Genomic DNA, 16,992 nt, shown 5'->3' on the forward strand with positions numbered 1-16,992 from the left:
TCCACTAGGAAAAACAGCTGTTTCCATGGCCACTCATACATCCCACCCGATCTCTAGAAAATTCTCTCCAATTTAAGATTACAGATAACTGTTCTAGGCACTTTCATCCTTCTGTGCCACAGCCCCGCCTTATCCTCAGAAAGGTTTTGTGGACTTTATGCATTCACCAAATCCAGTTCAAAGTCTCCTTGGTGGGTTGAAATCCTGTGAACTTAAATACCTCTGGTCGAGGCAAGAAGAGAGCTCAGTTGTAACTGTGTTGCTGGTTCCCTCCTTGGAAGAAAACACACTATGAGGCAAAGTGATGTTTGGAGCACCTGCTGTTCTCTTCCTGGCTGGCTGGGACCCCCAGACCAGGTAGATGGATATCAACCCTCTCATTCCTCTTGGAATTCTTGATACAAAGTCAAGGGCATGATATCACCAGGTCTTTGTTGTTTTTCCGCTTTTGTTCTAGAATCTGACCTTTGTGTGAAACTTGGGGTGGGGATGGGTGTGGCAGGAAGAGCAGAAAGAGGGGGTGCCTCTGAAGCCAGAAGAAAAGGGGAGCAGAAGAGCAGAAGGCTCAAGGGTGGAAGGGCGCTGTCCTGGCCTTCTCTGGGGGGTGCTTTAGAGACTCTCGGGGGCAGGGGGTGCTTTAGAGACTTTCAGAGGACTGAAGAGAAGGCTCAGTGGGTAGGGGAATCTGCTGTTCAAGCCTGAGGACCTGAGTTCAAAGCAGAACACCTAATGTCTCCTATGGTCTCTACAGGGACGGACACATACACACTCACACACACACACACACACACACACAGAGAGAGAGAGAGAGAGAGAGAGAGAGAGAGAGAGAGAGAGAGAGAAAGTCGGATCTTAGAACATCTGTTTCAGGAACCAGTGAGGCCTAGCTCTAGCTATTGGGTGTTCCATCGATATAAATATTTATGATGCAGTCTTTCTGTGTAAGTACCAGATATCTTCACCAAAGTCCTCCATGACTGAGGCTTGGTAGAGACGTCTGTGAGGGACTAATAATGAACATGTTTTTCCCCTACTTCCTGGCTACTAAAACTTTGAAGCGTTCTTCCAGGGAAGGGGAGAAAGCCTCCCAAACTGAGTCCAAATTATTTCCCTCCAGCCCACCAATTTGTAGGTTTAGAGTCTGACTTTAAAAAAATTTAAATACCTTGCTTTCCTTTGTTTACAGTCTGTAATGTAGCAACAACAACAACATTTCCATCCCCTTTAGACCTAGGAGGTACTGTGAAGGGACTCGAAGGTCTCTTTGCATTAGTGAAAGCTATCTAATTGGAGATAATACTTTAATGTCCTGTGGTAATAAAATGATTTTATGCTCAGTATAAAGCAGTGTGACCCCTGTCATGCTATTTTTATGTCTATGTCTAACTTTCCTCTCCTGAAGCATGGAGACAGTAATACAGTGGCTTCTTAAAACTGCCGGTGGAATCCCACATTGCTATGCAGGCAATTGTCTCAAAACATTTCATGACATGAGATTTGTGGAGGATGTTTAGAGTATAGGCCAAAAGCTTCGGATCCAGGTAGAAGCACATATTCTTAAATTCAAGCTTCTTGTGGCTTTGAGAAAGCTAACTATTCATTCCAACACTTCAGATTCTTCATTCATAAAATGGAGATATTAATAGTAGCTAGTTTGTAGCATTTTGTAAGAATTGAATGATATAGCTACAAAACATCCGCAGCAAAGTACTCAGCATATCCTAAATGCTAATTAACTATTATGTACTGCGGAGATTGGGGTGGGAACATTCTACAGAATTAAACACCTCAGAGAAATGTTTAAGCACTTGGCATTTCAGCTGATTTGAAAGGAAATTTTTCCACTTTAAAAAAAATAAACATCTGGACCTAAACCATATATAATTATAACTACCAAAGGAGAGAAAACATTCCAATCCACAGATGGAGAATATTACTTATTTTGACCTAAAAATAGCTCAACACCGTGATATAAACGCAGATTGACTTTCCATACATATTCACAGGATGATTAAGTATGAAGAGCTAAAAGCACAGTACTCAAAACTTCATTTATGTAGATCTGACTACTTAAAAATCTTTTAAATCAAATCACTTCCCATCGTCTCCCAGGCAGATGATACAAAGGTCTAATCGATAATTCATCCCGACAAAGAAACTCATTAATCAGCTCGGGCTGGGACGCGCATCTTGTCAGGGAGCCTTGTTTTGTGTAAATGAGATAATTTAGTTCAAAGTGAATAATCCAACTCTCTATAAGTAATTCATTCCAAGATTAAGCATTATGAATGTCTGCATTTAAAAAGGCCTCCCCTGCCTGGGTGTGAATCATTTCTGTCTCACTTGACCCTGAAGGATGGACAGTCTAGGGTTATGAGAGTCCCTCTGAAGTCACCAGATCCCCTGGAGTCTACCTAATAATATGCACGGCCTTATGTCCAGTTCATAAAGTTCTTTGCCTGGTGTGTTGTCTCTGCATTTACCCTGGAGATGAACAGATCCAAACAAAATAAAGAAGGACTTTGGAGGGAATGGGGTATGGCTTTTTTGTAGCATGGGTAAGGTGCTGTGTGCCTCAAGGCTCTGGGTGCCATACCCAACTCTAAAGGGTTTAAGAGTGTGGGGGAAGCAAAGAATATATATTTAGATGTCCTCAAACCCAGCCCTTCAGACAGCCTTCCTTTCCCTCCTTACCCATTCTACGGGCTGGTCATTCTCTTCCACGTGATCTACAGAAGGCTTAAGGTATTTTGAGAATCTGCAGAGATTATATGCAAATAAGACACCATTTTCCACGAGGTACTTGTGTGTCCAGCTGGAGTCCTTGGGGATACTGGAGCCACTGCCTACAGATAATGAGGGACAAATGTATCTTATTACTGTTTGTTCTGCTTATCTTTGCTATGAAGGAAATGGTTTCCTTTATAAATTTGATAAGGGTTAGCTTTAACAAGGCTCTTTAGGAAACGTGCATTTTCAAGGACAATCAGACAATCAGTTCTGTTAACGCCGACTGGATGCTCTGGGTCAATGGGCCTATTGCTAAAACAAAACACCAGATTTTTTTTTTTTTTTGAGGATTTCCTACATGAGTACAATACATTTTCATTGTATCTACCTCCTTCTTCCCCTCTCCAACTCCTCTTGTTGGGCCTCCAAGTTTCCATCTCAAACTCATATCCTGGTCTACTCTATTTGTTGTTGTTGTTGTTATTATTATTATTATTACCATCATTATTATTTAACCTACTGAATCCAATTAGTGTTGCCCACAAGCACATGAGTGGAGGGCTGACCACTGGCACATGGGCAACCTACCAAAAGGCTCATTCCTGAAGAAACATGCCTCTCCCTCCCTCAGCAACCATCTGCCACTCATAGTTCCTCATCTAGGCGGCGGGGGGGGGGGGGGTTCTTGGTGAGCTCTTCCTCCATCCATGCTGGAATCTGACTGTGTGATTGTGTGCAAGCCACCGAAGCTGCTGAGGCTCACGAGTGTAGCATTCCAGTTGTGTCCAGAAGACACCGTGTTGTGGCAATCCTCCACATCCCCTGGCTCCTATAATCAAGGTAGTATTAACAAATCAAAGGGTTAGCAAAATAACTAAAAATTATTATGCTCGGAACTAAAGAAAATGCCACCCACAGCCAAGTTAATTCTAGAACTGAGAACGCTTGCCTTGAATGGTTTCTAATCTGGAAGGGCTATCTGCACCCTCGAACTGTTTTGGCTGTAATAATGGAACTGTAAGCAAAGTGATAGAAGCCTCGGGGCCATCAGTGAGACTTTGATAAACCACTGTCTGGTACAGAACCAATAATAATCTATCAAGATTTTATGTAAACAGGTTTACATAACCTGTTTAGCCAGCAGGTTTCGGGGAACGTGCCACACTGTGACACTCCCATTCCACGTGTCTCTATCCAAGGCCAGTGAGGTGACTCAGCTGTGACGGCACTCATTGCCAAGGCTCACAACTTGAGTTCAGCCCCTAGGACCCACACAGTGGAAGGGGAAAACTTGATTCCTGTGAGTCATTCTCCGATCTGCACATACATGTTAAGGCACGTTGCACCCACAGATACACCCACACACATAATAAATCATTTTCTTTAAAAAAAGAAAAAAGAGAAAGAAAAGAAAAAGATACTGGGGCCAGCAAGATGTCACAGGATTTAAAGGCTCTTGCTACCAAGTTTGACAATTTGAGTTCAACTGCAAGATACACTTGATGAAAGGAGAGCACGGACTTCCATACATTGTCTCCTGACCTCCAGATTCATGCCATGGCATGCATGTTCAGCACGCACGCGTGCGCCCACACGCGTGTATACACACACACACTCACACACTCACACACTAAAGGTAAAAAACATCTATATAAGAATATTCATTGTAGTGTGGATTGTAATAACAAAGAACTGGTCTCCGTAGAACTACCAATCGTTCAATGGTTCAATGTTAGTAATTTATATAAGGACACATCATTTAAAAATAATAAGTGAATGAAATATACTTTAATGTGCTGACCTTAGAAGATCGCCTATAAACATGACTCTAAAAACATGGCTGTCTTTCTGGCTGTTAGCCAACTTCCTTCTCCCAGCACCTGCTAGGGTTTACAGATTGCTCAGTGGTTTGTCCTCTCACACTCTAATAAAATGCTTCTTAAGCTTAAAAATAAAATAGATACATAGATAGGCAGGTAGACAGACAGACAGACAGACAGACAGATCGCCAGCATTCATGTGTTGGAAAATAAGACAAGATACCTAGCAATCTGTACAGTGCCGTCCTTTGTGAATAATAGAAAGATTAATATATACATTTTGCTTGTTTGTGAATTAAACTAGACACACACATTCCCCAAAAGGCAGAGAAAAGGGTGAAATATTAAAACTCTTTAAACGAGGTGTGGTGGCACATACCTTTAATCCCAGCACTCGGGAGGCAGAGGCAGATGGTTCTCTGTTAAATTCAAGGCCAGCCTGGTCTACAGATTGAGTTCTAGGACAGCCAGAGCTACACAGAGAAACTCTATCTTGAGAAAACAAAACAAAGCAAAAATAAAATAAAGCCAAAAATATTTAATTCTGTATTCAAGCGTCTTATTGAATTATTTTTAACAATTTTATTTAAATAACCAAAGCTCTGGAAATTGAATCTGATACTCTTCATTGAACTGAGTCTTCAAGTGACAAGAACTCACTGCTGTTAATACAAAAACACGCAGGCTCTCAGTTGCCTCATTTGATTTAGAGTGGAAAGCATCTAAAGCGAAGGTTTTCCTGCCTCCCAGAAGGCAGACACACGTAGCTCTGATAAACCAGCCTGCCCCCATCTTACACTTGAAAGCCTGAAACAGGAACCCTGAAGGATCAATCTTATAGTACAGACAAATCAAATTCATTCCTGTTTATGATTAAATCTGTTTCTCAAGGACTGGGCTAAGCCCCTCCTGTAACCTTAACTACAAATGGTTCTGTACTGCCTGTTGCAGGAAATGGCGACTATGCCTTTATTTCAAAGGTTAGTAGACCGTCACCTTGCCGCCATGTCTTTGTTTCAGGAAGTTACTATGACCAACGTGTCATGCTTACATTCTGCGTCTGTAATCTTGCCTATTTACACACCAAATCCCCCATTTGGGAACCCCCTACTCCTAACCTACAAAAACCCCTATCTTCCCCATGCTCAACACTGATCTCTTGAACCCTGACTTTACAAAGAGACAACCGGTGTACATGAACACGCAAGCTTGCTTTAATTAATGGTTTGTTTTAATTAATTTGGCCATGATGATTTGGGTTAGTGGTCTTTGTCAGACTCACAGACTCTTGGTCCAGGTCAGGGTTTCCTCAGTGTTAGTCTCACCAGGCTTGACTCCCAGGCTTATGCCACCAGTATCTCAGCAGAAACAATACTGCTTCAATTCTTTCTGGGGAAACACAACGCACACAACTACTAACCCCAGATCGGGCTCACGAGAGACAAAAGTAATGATTCTATCCAAGCTCAACTTGGCAAGGGGTTACTTACAGACACATGGATGATTCACATACAGCTGAGTCACCCGAGAGCCAACATGTAGTGACAACTCCCAAAAGCTGCAAGCCCATAACTCTCTGCAAGACTTGCAAGCAGCTCACCCAGTCTGAGAGTCTCCTCACAGGGGCTTAGCTGCTCAGAAGGCTAAAGCTCCAGAGCTTAAGTTGTTCGTGGCTTCCATCGCCTTAGAGAGTGGCCCTGGTGAGTCTTCTACATTCATCTTTCCAAGATGTGTTATTTCCTATGTCTCACAAGGCTACCCTCTCCTTCCTAAGGGAATGTTTTAATCTGAAGGGAATTGCTGTGCAACACACTTGCCCCCACAAAGGCCTGGATCTCCAAGTAGAGAAGACCCCCTCGGAGAAGGCCCAACAGCTTCCTGCCAAAATGTTGTGTTTTATGTGTATATAATAAACCCACCAATGCTGATTTTAAATTTTTCATTTATCACATTGCCTTTGGTTTATTTTATTTTTGTTTGCTGTTGTTGTATGTTTGCTTGAGATTTAGGGAGGGTGTTGTTTGTTTAAATTTATTTAACTTGATTTCATGTGCATTGGTGTGAAGGCATCAGATCCCACTGAAGCTGGAGTTACAGGCAGTAGTGAGCTGCCGTGTGGGTGCTGAGAATTGAACCCAGGTCCTCTGGAAGAGCAGCCAGTGCTCTTAACCATTGAGCCATCTCTCTAGCCCCATTTGTTTTGGAACAGGGCTTCACTATATAGCCCTTGCTGGTATGAAATTCACTGCAGAGACAAGGCTGGCCTCAAACTCAGCAATCTTCCTTTGCCTTCCTGTTTTCCTTCCATTCCTCCCTGTTTGGCATGTGTGCACACACACAAGCAACACACACACACATACATACACACAATGTTAGCATTCATACACACCGGGCCCACCCCTGGAATCTTGGCAGAATGTGTTACCCCAGGATTTATGCGCTTACCCTGGCATGCTGTGGTCTCTGTGTTCACGCTCTGTGCTTTTCCCTTTTAAAGGGCAGAAGCCCACCTGTTCACTATCTTCTTTCCTTCTTTCTCTTCCTCTCTCCTCTCTCTCTGCCCCCCCCCCATAAAAACACCACAGGCAAGCTCTAGCTTCTGCAGTATCTCTCTCTCTCTCTTCCTCTCTCTCTCTCTCTCTCTCTCTCTCTCTCTCTCTCTCTCTCTCTCTCTCACCCACCATTTTTAAAATTGTAACACACACCATACACAGAAGTTTGACTCTTTCAGGTACTGTCAAAATCCTCTTAGTCATAACAATATGCCAAAAATATGTGTCAGAAAAACTTTGCTCACCACAGATTCAGTATGAAGCAACTGGGTAAGACAATGCTATCCAAAATTATTGTGCTCTCCAGCTGCAAGCACGCAAATATGGTGGTCTTGTTCTAGGGTGGGCAAGGTCCCACATTCACTTAATCCAACAACATGCTAAAGAACTCCACTGAGCTACAGGGTACAAACTGTGAATTCCACTTTAAGAATATAACCAGTGGTTTTCTCTGTTTTCAGAATTACGTAAGCGGCATGGTAAGCTGAGTTTAGAACATTCATAGCTAACCCACAAAGAACCCTAGTGCCGTCGCTAATCACACCCACTCCTGCTCTCACCCCCAGCACAGCACAGCCACTGATCTTGATGCCGCTACAGATTTGCATGTGCAGCTGTTTCCTGTCAAGGGAGCCAAGCAGCCGTCTTTCCAGTCTACTGTCTCTCTTTCGCATTCATCCTTCGGATTCATCCTTCTTGCAGCTGCTTTTTAATACTGAATGGGATTTCCCTGCTTGCACACATCTATCATCTTTACTACCAATTCACAGGCCATGGGGTTATTTCTATGTGATGGCGGTGATAAATAGTGATACGAGGTGCCATATTGCACAACTCTTAGACATTCACGCAAGAGTTGTGCACCCGTACAACTCTCGCCAACAGTGTGTGAAGGGTTTGATTTCTCCCAGTCCTTGAAGGGCTTGTCATTGTCTTTTTGTTGTTTTGGTCTGTTTTATTTATTTATTTATTTATTTATTTGAGACAGGGTTCTCTCTGTGTAACCCTGGCTCCTGGAATTTACGATGTAGACCAGGCTGACCTCTGCTTCCCCAGTGCTAGGACTAAAGGCTTGAGCCACTGTGCCCAGCTTGTCTGCCTTTTAAAAGTGGGCTTTGATTGTAGTTTTCATTTGCTTTTTTCCTGTGTGCCATTTTCCACTGTTTGGGTCTCCAGGGAAATGTAAGTTTAAATAATGGCGTGATATCTGATTCAACACACTATAAAACCTAAAATAACCAGACTCCAGACAGAAGTCAGAACGTTTATCTTCTGGTCTCCGTCCTTCAGTAGGAATGGGAAACTCCACAGAGAACTGAAGTATAAGATGGATTTAAAATTAAAATATGAAGTTGGAGAGACGATTTGGCAGTTGAGAGAAGTTACTGATTGTATAGAGGTTCCAGGTTTGGTTCCCAGCATGCACGTACTGACTAACAATCATCTGTAACCCCAACTCCAGAGGATCGGACAGCTTCTGACCGCTGTGGCCACCAGGCGCGCACAAACATACATGCAGGGAAACACACATATAAAATAAAATAAATCTAAAATGCTGAAATGTAAAAAAATAACTTCTAGGTACTAGAGAGAAGGTTTGACAATTAAAAATCACTTGTTGCTATTGTAGCGGGGCCTGTCATCCGTTCCGAAGACCCACATGGCAGCTCACAACTGTCTGTAAATCCAGTTCCAGGTGACCCAACACTCTTCTCTGGCACCAAGCTGAGACATGGCACACCTACATATATGTCAGCGAAATATTAATACATATAAAATTAAAATAAATCTTTATAAAAATAACTTCTAGCGTATATCTTAGAGATAAGGAACTCTCAACCTGTTGTCTACACTCTACATATCTGGTGCTTTGCAACCTTTCTTCAAGTACAGAAGGGTGCACTCAGCCGTCTTCTGAGATTTTCCACTGTATTGGAAGCCCAGTATGAGGTAGCTGATACCATTCATAAAGGAGAGTCAAAAGAGGATGGTGTGGCAGGCAGAAAAGCCTTTTGAGTAGGTGCAGGAAGAGCTGGGAAGAGTTCATAGAGGGTAACCCCTTCCCCTTCCCAGGTGTCTGGCCTCAACATGGCCACCCTGCTTGTGAGAAGTGGTGACTTCAGGCATAGGCCTGCCCCTGAGTTGCCTTACTGTGAAGTTTCCAACCTTCCCCATGCTCCCACCAGGCACCAAACCCTCCAAAGAGGGGTACTCTTCTCTGGGGCTACTCTGCCACACCTGCACCCTTCCCAGAGCATCGAAACCAAGGGTGTCAAAAGCTCTAGAAGGACTACTACAGCAAGGTGGCAAGGCGCAGTATATGTGTGTGTGTGTGTGTGTGTGTGTGTGTGTGTGTGTGTGAGAGAGAGAGAGAGAGAGAGAGAGAGAGAGAGAGAGAACTTAGAACAAAATCAGTGAAGTTAGGAATGTTCCAGAAACTTAGCTGTAAACCAGAAGCAACAAGCGAGGGGAAAGAACCAGAGATGAAGAGGGTACAAACCCTAGGGTTGATGGACACAGGAGGACAAGAAAGAGTTAAACAGGACCCAGAAGCTGACAAATGCTCAGGAAAGGATGGAAAGACGATCATAGGCAGGGATCAGCATGGCTGGCATGAGCCCTGGGAGACAGAATGTCAGATTGTGCCTCTCTGGCTTCTACGTAAGAGTTCTAGTAGACAGAGCCATCACAAACGCAGGGTGTGCTTTCCCTTCCCAGGTCTGTCAGGTCAGCAACTCGAAGAGCCAAGCCAAGATATGTGCTTTCCATACGATCCTAGGATTCTCAAACACACCAGACTACAGACTAATGGCCATGAACTCAGCTTCCGAGATAACCCACAACATCCAGGTCCAACTTGACTCTCCTCCAAGCACAACAGGTACGCCTGTCCCTTCATGGAACCCACATAGCTCCTATCAGCAAACATCAATAAACATGTGCGGATGTCTCCAGGCACCTAACAGAGATGCTGGCTCATCATGGAATCCCTCCCTGGACCAGGTACCACACTGACAGTCTTGTCAGCATCTCTCCATCCATGATTTACTTATTCACAGGGTACCAGTATCCTTCCACATAGCCATTGGAAAGGATGGAAGGGAGACAAAGGAAAAGAAACAACCCTCTAGGGCCACCCAGCTGGGCAATGGGCTCTTCAGGATCTAGGCCAGTTTGACTCCAAGTTCTATGTCCTATCTGTGTACTCACAGGCAGCAAACATTTTCAGCACCAGACTTTAAAGCAGCAATGGCGACTTTACCAGTAGTTGATGCTGAGTCTTTGGCTGATTAAGAAACTTCATTCACTCCAGAAAACAAAGGGAATTGCTTTTTTGTTTCTTGTTTTTTGAGAGGGAGTGTTTGTTCGTTTGTTTGTTTGTTTTTTGAGACAGGGTTTCTCTGTAGCTTTGAACCTGTCCTGGAACTCACACTGTAGACCAGGTTGGTCTCAAACTCACACAGATCCATCTCTCTTTGTCTGGGGTTAAAGGCTTGTGCCACCACCACCCAGGAAACAAAGGGAGTTGCAGCAAAGCAACAGTTGACTGTCCTTTCTAATCCCCAGCAGCTGCCTGAAGCTTCTGGAATGTCTTTCAGGCATTTCCTGGGATCTCAGGGAATAAATTACCTGAGATTAAGTCTAGGAAGAGGTTGACTGCCAAAGCCCCAACAACAACACCCTATGATGTTTTTTTTGCCTCCGTATTTATGATTGAGGAGGACTGCCAGCCAAGAGACGGTGCAGGAGAGGGGATTCCAGTCCAGTCCCGCTCTAGCTTTAGCGTGCTGTGTATATGTGTACATGTATGTTCACATACATGTGGCAACCAAAGGTCAGCCCTCTGGGGTCTTCTTCAGTTGCTCTCTACCCTGATGCTCTGGGGGTTTTTGTTTTATTTTGTTATGTTTTGTTGTGAAAGGATCTCTCCCTGAACCCAGTATTCACCAAGGACATTAGTCTCTGCAGGCAGCAAAGCCTGGGGGCCACCTGTCTCCACCCCCAGCCCAGAGATTACAAACGCTTGCTGTCTTGCCCAGTTTTTCCTTTGAGCGTTGGGGATAGAACTCAGGGCCTCATGGTTACGTGCAGGAACTTTGCCAGGTGCTTCATCTCCCTGTGTAATATGAGGGGCCAGCTTATTGGGGTTCTGTCCCACCCAGTACCCCACAACCGGCTCCCAAGGAAAATCACACACAGGACTTCAAAGGTTATAAACTGATTGGCCCATTAGGTCAGGCTACTTAATAGTTCTTATAACTTATGTTACCCCATTATCCTTATCTACGTTAGCCACACGGCTCAGTACCTTTCTCAGCCGGGCAGCTTACATCTTTCCTCTCCGGTGGTCTGGGCAGAACTGCGGAGGGAGCTTCCTGTTTGCCAGAATACTCCCAGTCTCTTTGCTCCACCTCTACTTCCTGTCTGGCTTTCCCGCCTATACTGCCTGCCTGGCCAATCAGTGTTTTATTAAAATATGATTGACAGAATACAGATAATTCTCCCGCACCATCCCTGGCCTCCTTTCCTGGTGAAGTCTTTCAAGGTAAAATTTCCAAAGCCGAAGGCAGCTAAATTTGTATCAGAATTCACACGTTGAATTTTACCATCCCTTCTCTGTACACAAAATCTATGGCCTCACTTGGGGGTAAGTGAAAGTGCGACTCCCCTTAAGAATGTAAGACCCAGAAGCCCCCCAGATCCTCCAAGCTTTGTGCTCTTCACCACTCCCCCAACCCCTAGGTTAGAAGGAATCAAAAAACTAGGGTGAAGAAAACCCAGTCCTCTAGCTAAGGTAACTAAAGAGAAATGTAAGAACCCTAAAGCTCATGGCCGAGTGGTCCTTCCTGCTTTCTGCAGGTAAAAGTGGAATCACCAAGAGATTACCAAGGTCTCTTTCTCCTTTTTCTTCCTTCCTTCCTCCTTTTTTTCTGTCTGTCTGCCTGTCTTTTTTTTTTTTTTTTTTTTTTTTAGTTTGAAACCACATCTACCAAGTTTTCCTGGCTTGGCCTAGAACTTGTGAGTCACCTGTCTCAGGCTCCCAAGCAGCTAGAATGACAGTCACTTTCTGTCACAAGGGTTGTGTAGGTACCTTTACATAACTGAAGAGGCTCAGGAGGAAAGCCCTGAGCCTGAGTCATGGCACAGTTTGAATTCCAGATTGGCTATGGGCCAACGAGGCATCTGTCTCAGCTCCTAGTCCTTCATTTCTCAAATAAATCGAATGAAACCACCAACTACCTCAGAGTAGACGAAACCATGGGGTAGGAACGTATCTCATTGATGGAGTGGGTGATGCCCCGCACGTGCCTGCCTGGGTTTGATCTGCACCACTACAAAAATCAAACAGTGATGTAGATGGCAGGAGGCCCTTGTGCTCACAGATAAGCAGGAATGTTAAGCATGCAGGGTTGTCTCTTCAACGGGAGACCTGATTTCTTTCTGCCCAGAGGGTTGAGAGTGGAAGTAGTAATAGCCACGTGACCTTTGTGCTATCTATTTGACTAAAACCACACCAGATCCTCTCCCAGACCCTTAAGGGTCACACGTAGTCAATTACAGATCGCATCTTTGGAGAAGGGCTGATGTGCTTTACAAAGAGTTTCGGTGTAATCATGTCTAAACTTTGTTGTATACATGGGATTGGGTTATCACTAAGGAACTTTTTTCCAAATTGTTCCATGCTTAAATATGCCTGAAATAAATTATTCAATGTCAATGTCAGATACTCTAAGTTTGAACCAGTATCTGGCTACTGAGTCAGGTCGAATGGAACTTCCTTCTTGTCTCTGGTTGAACGACACTCTGCTGGCTGGCATGTTTTCAGAGACCCCCCACAGTTTAGAGAAGTGTCTGGTATACATTATGAGAGAGAGAATGCACAAGTGTGGGAACATGGAGCCTCATATATTAGGAAGGGTCCTAGGAAATAAGATCTCATCAAGCCACTAGTCTGGGAATTATTTACAGCACTTAGGACAGAAAACAAAGAGAGGAATAGGGAGCCCAATGACCCTTAGTCCATTCGGCCCAGCCAAGTGTCCAGGTGCCTCCTCTGGGTTTCAGTGGAATATATATCCCTTTACCTATAATAAACTTCTCTCTTAAATATATCCATTGTGGTCTGTGAATTTCGTTCTTGGAATCCGTAAGATGAGAACCTGAAAGCCACTGGATCTGGGCGGCTTTGAAGGCCATTTGTTTCTGGAGTCCTAGCTCTCTGAGAAAAGTTCCGTTCTCAAAAACACCCCAATGTTCCTATATCAAAAGTTTCAAGAAAAAATATGCACAGAATTTCTAAAGTTTTATTTCATTCTCTTGTTGTCCCTTGGAGACTTCATAAATGTTCCAGCCACTTGAAATCATGAAGTAGAGAATACAAATTTAAAAAAAAAAATTGGTCATGTTGCCTTCAATCCGCCTTGGAACAGAGCTTGGAGCTTTCTTGCTCTTGTTACACCCCAGCTCTTTGGCAGATAGGAGCCAACTAGTACACTCTCGGTGGATGAATGCATATAGCCAAGTCAATGTTATCTAGCAACCTCCCAGTTTCACCCACACTAAGCAGCCTATGTTTGGAATGCTATGTGCAGATCCTAGAAGACAGAAGACATGGATGCAAATGAGCTTGTCCAGTGTCAATCACTCCACCAAGGACTGGATCCATTGCCCAGTTCCAGACAATGAGAAATATGACACAGCCTTCTAGTAACTTAGGTGAGAGAGTTCTTTTTTACACGGAGTCACATCTGAGGGAAATCCCCACTAGTCACTTCTGTCCTTGCTGTGTGAAAACATATTTGAGTTGCAGCAGCCACCCTGCAACCATGAGACAGGCGCCAAGAAAGTCATAGAATCATGACTCAATTCAATGAAGTTGAACCAAACCTGGAACAGCCTTATTCCCAAACTTCTAGTTACATGAAGTCAATCCAATCTCGGCTAACTGGTCACTAATTTTGTGTTCTCTTTCTTGCAGTTGAATACAGTCTCATGAAGACAATATTTGCTCATCAATAAGGGTATTCCACTATATCTATAAAAAAGAAGGTGGATCTTATACCTGTTAGAATATATATGTATATATGTTAGATTTTGACTTTTGACTTTTACTTGTGTGTGTGTATGTGTGTGTGTGTGTGTGTGTGTGTGTGTGTGTGTGTACGAATGTTTCCATGTGGTAGGAACATGTGTATATATGTGTGTGAAGGCCAGACGTTGATGCTGAGTCTCTTTCTTGACTCTACACCTAATTTTTGAAAGCAAGGTCTCTCCCTGAACCCAGAGATTACGGATTCATCTTGTCTAGCTAGTAGCTTTGACCCAGGTATCCTCCTTTCTGCTTACAGAGCACTGAGATTGGAGACAACTTTTCTATGGTTGCTGGGACACTGGTCTTCACTCTTGTACAGGAAGCACTTCAGGCACCAAGTCATCTCCCCACCCCCCCCACCCCCGCTCAACTTTACTTACTTTAATGGGAATCTTTCATAATAATTGGTCATTATCTTGTCTCTCAGATTTTTCTGAGCATTTCATTGATCATTTCTTTGAGCAAAATCATTTGGGAGCACTAAAAACACAAAGCCTTGTAACTTCAGGCCAAGCCTTACCCTGATTAATCGACATTACTGTCTGGAACAAAGCTACCTTTGTCCTGAACAGTGGTCAGCAAGCATGGGTACTTTAAGAACTCCTGACAGTCAGATCTCCCCAAGCCAATCAAATCTGGACCTCAGAGGAAAAGCCACATGATAGTACTCTTTTAAGTCCCCAGATGATTGTGGCTAAGTTTGAAAATCAATGTCTTCAACCGGAGCTCTTAGAACTGATATGCATAAGTTGGCTTAAGATCATACAAGTCACATTAAAGGTTCTTACCCAATTGGGTTAAAGTGGGGCCTATGATTCTGCATTCCAAGGAGGTGATTTGAGTCCCACTTTTCTTAAAAAAAAAAAAAACTGGAAGGCTCTAGAATCCAGATTAGATAGTACCCCATTCAAACCCTGGATCTCACCTACTTCAGAGTCTCAGGAAAAAGTGATCAGGATCAGAAAGTCAAGTGCAAGGTCTATGCGGGCTTGTCTCTGCTCTGCAGTGTGGATGTAGATTGAGTTGTCATCAGTGCTTGCCTAGGACCAGCCAGCGGATGCTTCTTCAGCATGCTAGGTTTGGGACTTTTAAAACCGGAAAAGTCCCAGACAAACCCAGACACATTAACCTGTGGTCAGGAGGTTAAGAGAGTCACAGAGCAGCCTGGCCATGGACTTGCACACTCCAGTTCCTCTTTCCAGAAGCGGTAGTGCATCACGGGTCAGAAGGGTGCTAAGGAAGATGGCGAGGATGTATAGTTAAGGGAAGAAATGTTGAGATGTGTGGCAACACCAATAAGAACCTAATGGATTCGTGGATTTGAGTGGGCATAGAAGGTCGGTGATAACCAGGAAGATCCGGAGAACTTGGAAAATATCCAGGAATCAAGTTAATGACATTTCAAGGGTAGGTTTAAGGGACTGCAGTTTTAAGTGAGGTCCCCATAAGGCCTGATTGTTGTCTGGCCCAGAGCAACTCATTGCCTCCTTCGTTGGCCTCAGTTTCTTCAGCTGAGTAATGGGATTTGAGATAAAAGCAGCGTAAGGGCCTCTGGCCCAGCTATTCCATTTCCAATATTGATAATGTGCACTGATTCAGAACGGAGCCTTTTCGCTCCCACCAACCTTCTGTTACATGAGTAATCATCTCAGGGCTCCCCAGGGCTTCTGCAATACAGCACTAGCATTCCTTTTATTGGGGAACACTTCCCCCTGCCGTCCTCTGCCGCTCAAAGCAAGGAGAGCTGATGGCATTTTCTTTTTCCCTTTCAAGACTGTGGCGTGTTTACAAAGCTAAATGAAACCTCTCTTTACAGATTCCGTCCCGTGGTTTCAAGTGGCTTCCTCCTTCTGCTCTTGTGTCCACCCGGGGAGCCCACTTCTCAACTTTCTGTTTTCTTTAGAGAGACAAAGAGCCTCCCCAGCCAGCCATTGCCGAGTTCCTGTTAACCTTTCATTAAGCCCGCTGACAGCTGGCTTCGGCTCTTAGTGAGTTACTTCCACACATTCCCACTTAAATGTGTCCCACCTGGCTTCATTAAGGCTCCTGCCAGGTTCTCCTCTGCTGCTTTCTCTGCAAATGCAAATTGGGTTCTGAGTCAATAACACAGGGACAAGGAACAGTGAGTTGCAAAGGGGGTGCAGTTAGAGAACAGTCAATACGCTCAGATTGCCAGCGATCTTAGTAAACTAAAGTCCACTTAGGTCCAGTGAAGGTCAAGGCAGGAGAAGCAGTGCGTGAAGCCATCAACTAAAACCCTCACTGGAAAGCTCAGGGTAGAGGCCAGAGCATTGGATAACCCCAGCCCTTGGGAAATGGAGACAGGAAAACCAGGACTTCAAAGTCATCTTCAGCGACATAGCAAGTTCAAAGCCAGCATGGAACACACTAGACCCTACCTCGAAAAAGCAAAGCAAAACAAAAAGAGGGTCCTTCAGGTTTGATTCAAGGCCTGGCTCTGTTGCAGGAGGTTAGACTACGTGACCTTGAGTGAGTTCTTCTGTGTTTACGCTTTGGTATACTGAACTCTGAATAAGGGGTAACAAACCAGCTTTGACGTATTGCTGCCGGATTAGAGGCTTGCCTTGAAACTCTTAGCTGAGTGTCCAGGATGCCGTTTAGACCTCGGATGATTGCATTACCTATTTCATTCAAAGGCCAAGGTTGGAAAACTAGGCTGCTATAAATCCTCAGGGTTAGACTGTGTAGATTGTGGCTTTCCTCTAAAGATGACAGCTGTAAGAGCCACTGTGAATCAGCCTTTCCTTGTGGAAACAGGAAACAACAGGGTTCCAGC

The 16,992-nt window shown here is 44.1% G+C and overlaps 1 long non-coding RNA gene across 2 annotated transcripts in view; it reads right to left on the bottom strand.

Annotated features, from left to right (window-relative positions):
• The window catches only part of LOC125401618 (uncharacterized), a 159,215-nt gene extending 147,734 nt beyond the window's left edge, over positions 1–11,481 (bottom strand). Inside the window, exon 1 of one of the 2 annotated variants that reach the window (XR_015738888.1) lies at positions 11,412–11,481. This is a non-coding gene — a long non-coding RNA (uncharacterized LOC125401618). The remainder of the gene's footprint in view (positions 1–11,411) is intronic. The other variant, XR_015738889.1, reaches the window with a different exon arrangement.
• Between the last annotated feature and the right edge of the window lie 5,511 nt (positions 11,482–16,992).

Source organism: Myodes glareolus, chromosome 9, assembly GCF_982192425.1.
Source record: "Myodes glareolus chromosome 9, mMyoGla1.1, whole genome shotgun sequence".
Classification (NCBI taxonomy): Eukaryota; Metazoa; Chordata; class Mammalia; order Rodentia; family Cricetidae; genus Myodes; species Myodes glareolus.